Genomic DNA, 3662 nt, shown 5'->3' with positions numbered 1-3662 from the left:
TTTAAATGGTAGTTGCCTTTGTTTTGCATTTACATTAGTCTAGGACTCGGGATAAGCGTGCAATTTCAGTAAAATAATAAATAGTGAGAGTTGACTGCGTAGAAGGCACACAGGGTGTTATGTTTAACCAGCTACGTGCAACCGAATGTTGAAAAAAAATTGGTGTCTGTCCCTCTTTGGAAAAAGTTGTTACTTGAGCAACTCTGGAGTGACCTCCAGTGTTCTTTGTGCAGGCTGCAAGTAAAGAGCTCACAGTACCTCTTGCAGGTACCTCGTGCAAAAGGTGCGGCTCTGAGTACTTTGCTACATCAATTTTTGAAGATGAGCAGTGATCCAAAAGGGCTCGCAGCCTTCAGCCTGGATACTGAGCTAGGGAATCTCAACAGTATCTAAAAAAGACACTAAACCCCAGGCATACGAGCCTAAAGTAAAACACTGAGGTTTCTGAACCGGAATAATGCCTGTTGCCAAGTGCTGGAGAGCCTCTGCATGTCCAAGCGTTTAATTAATAAAGCATACTATCTGCTGTACATAATCCTAGTTTTGAAGACCTTAAAGCCTGAGATACTTGGCTGCCTTTAAGAGCCTGAGGCAGCTTGGGTAGGATAGAGCTTCCCAATCTGCGTGGGTCCTTTCCCAGGCGTCGAAGAGGACGGTCCTTGTTCCCGGTGGGCACGTCAGCGTACCTGTTTCAGAATGGTGTGGGACGTTCTCCAGGAGTACTGTCCTGTAGCCATTAAGCAGCCCTGAAGGTAATAAGATAGGCTAAAAGCCTAACTAAAGCATTTGGCATGCCACAGGCTAAAGTTAATCATGTGTATGCATAAACATTGCTAATTTGTATGCAGTTATACTGTCAGAGGATTAGTTAATTATCAGAATTCGTGCATGTGACATTGCTTTTTGAATGTATTGTTCCAGAATTTTTGCATTTTTGAACCTATGGCACCTGTTTTTAAATGGAAATATAAATTACAGCTGACAGCCTTCATGAAGGATTGTGGGATTAGAAAGTTTTCATAAAATTCTAATGCACTTGCTTTGGAAATGCAAACTAAATTAAAGCCATCAATGCTTAGAATTTTGCTTTATGGCAGTAAGAAACGTGAAGTAAACACTAAAAAAAAAAAGCTTTAGTGTATCTCATGGGCATTTAATGAAGACTTAACTGATCCAAAATGGACACGATAAGAAATAAAATTTCTCAATGGTAAGTGTATTTTGAAAGTGAATTTATCTCCCAAAGGGATCTTAAAAGTTTTATTTCTTACTCCCTTAAAACTAGCAAGAGCTTAACACTGTAATAGATAACAGAGATAAAAATCTGGTTTAGGACTGTTATATAAAATAATAGTGCTGGGATAGAATTGCCTATATTTTTTTCATGTTTTTAATTTTTACAAGTAAAGAGGACAGATACTGAAAAATCTTCAGTAGGATATGGACAGATTAACCAACCAGTAGAAAAAATGCACAAATGTTTTCTTTAGAAATATGAAGCCCCAAGCCCTTCAATCCTTCATTTTTCTTGTCTTTCTTGACCCCTTAAGTGCAATGTTAATTTTGTGATGCCTGTTGTATCCCTTCTCACCTATTTGGTCTGTGACCTTTTATTTAATCATTCTCTATCAGCTTTACCAATTCAATAGTTTCAACATTTATTCCTGTTAGAAATCTGTGATGCTTACAACAGAAAAAATAGATTAGATTCTGCCCAAGCTAACAAGTAGAACAGAACTTTGTGCTTATGTGGAACTTGGAATATACAAGAGTAAATTTTACATCTCCCTTGAAGGATGTGAATGAATTAATGACCCCAACACCAATTATTGTATTAGAACAGCTGATGTAGTCTAGCACCACTAGAATTTCATTTTAATGAAATTACTGGCTCAGTGTTACAAGATTATCAAATTATATAACTGAATGTTGTTGGTGGTGTCAATGCAACCAAATGTTTAGTTGCATTCTTATTTTTAAATAAATAATCCTAGTAAATTTAGGCATGTATGCACTACTAGATTAGACCCTTTTTCCTTAATACATTTTTACCAGATTTACTGACTTTTAAACAAAATGAATGTACCATTTTCCTTCTTGCAGCTTGTGTGTTTTATACATACATTTACTACATTTTTATGAAAACAGAAAGAAGGTAAGCAGATATGCTTTCAAAATACAACTGTACTAAATATCATGTGAAAATGCTAATCTTTACCAAAAATGTCCTCATGGTAGGTTTATTAATTAGGCTTGGCTTTCACAAGGCATCTGCAACACCATAAATAAAGAGGGACATATCATCCACCTGTACAAAAATAAAATATGCTTCTGGCTCCCGTTCTGTATTGCTTGACTTTGGTCTCCTTTCTGAGCACAGATCCCTGTGTGAGTTTGGAGGCCCTGATTTACTTCACTTCTGTATGCTTCAAATCTTAAAATACATGACTTTCTAAAATTTATTTTTCATTTCATCACGTTTTCCACTTTGAGAGATTCTTTCCCCATTGTGATAATGGGTAACACCAGCAGGTGCACCTTGTGTTTAGTACCTCCAGATTAGCAGAAGCTTTAGAAAGTTTAAGTCAGTTATGAAAAAAACCCCTTCATCAAAAAGTCTCCCTGTTAGTCAGTGGTTAGCTTAGTCACATTTGTGCCTAAACACTAAATCTAATTGTAGTATTGACAGGTTGCAATTATCCTGGGCAAAAGACCACTCTACCTTTAATTCCTGTTAAGCCTCAATGATGGATTGTAGCAATAAACTTTTTCAATTCCTTATACATTGGAAATCAAACATGTGCATTTTGAATTGCAAGACCTCGAATGAAGGAAAGGTAAAACTCAGTAATAAAGAGAATAAATAAATACAACTTTGATTGTCCTGTAGAATCAATGTACTTTGGGTCTTTCAGATAAATAGCCCCCTTTTCCAAATGCAGCTTCTACATATACATTGTTATACAATATTGGAATATTTAACAATTACACACCTACTGTTACAATTTTACTTGTGGAGAAATCTATGGTATACAATGTTAGCACTCACAGTTAGAAGTTTGATTTTTATAGGTCTATATTGTTGCTGATTTCTGTCACTGATGGGCTGCATGCAAAGAAACACAGTTACAATGTGCTTTTGTTGAATTGTCTGAGAACCTTGTGATCTTCATGATTAATCTTTTTTAATCTTTGGTTATTCTCTCCTTTATAGGCTACATTTCCTACTCAAGAAAGACATTCCCAGTGAAAATTCCAAAAGATAGTTTGAAGAAACAAACCTAGAGCAATGGAGATCTTGAGATTTGTGTCCATATGTGGATCCCAAGAAGAACTAAGGATGAGTTTAGGAACTTCAGGCACTGCTGTTTCATTTCTTACACTTACGATGATATGAATAATTTTGCAATTTAAGCTTCTAAACTGCTAATTTCATACTGCATGCTTTCTCAGTAGTAGGGGGAATTAGTACCTTGTCAGCAGAATGTTTTTAAAGAGTTGTCCCTTGAAATAATATTATTTACTGTTTGTATAGAATTATATCTTACGGATTCAATATAGTTCTGACAAGCTTGATTAAATAATAATGTACAAATGTGAAGTGTATTAGCTCTGTTCAGTGCTTCTATTAAAAGTAAATAAATCAGTAAAGCAACTGAAAA

General features: G+C 35.6%; 1 long non-coding RNA gene across 1 annotated transcript; it reads left to right on the top strand.

Annotated features, from left to right (window-relative positions):
- Nucleotides 1-3662, top strand: LOC108640921. Its single transcript, XR_001921590.2, has 3 exons — nt 1-752; nt 2104-2155; nt 3215-3662. It is a non-coding gene; the product is annotated as an uncharacterized LOC108640921 (long non-coding RNA).

This window comes from Manacus vitellinus, unplaced genomic scaffold (genome assembly GCF_001715985.3).
Source record: "Manacus vitellinus isolate BGI_N305 unplaced genomic scaffold, ASM171598v3 scaffold_48_pilon, whole genome shotgun sequence".
Classification (NCBI taxonomy): domain Eukaryota; kingdom Metazoa; phylum Chordata; class Aves; order Passeriformes; family Pipridae; genus Manacus; species Manacus vitellinus.
The sequence above is the reverse complement of the archived record's forward strand: the minus strand, read 5'-3'. Positions and strand labels throughout refer to the sequence as shown.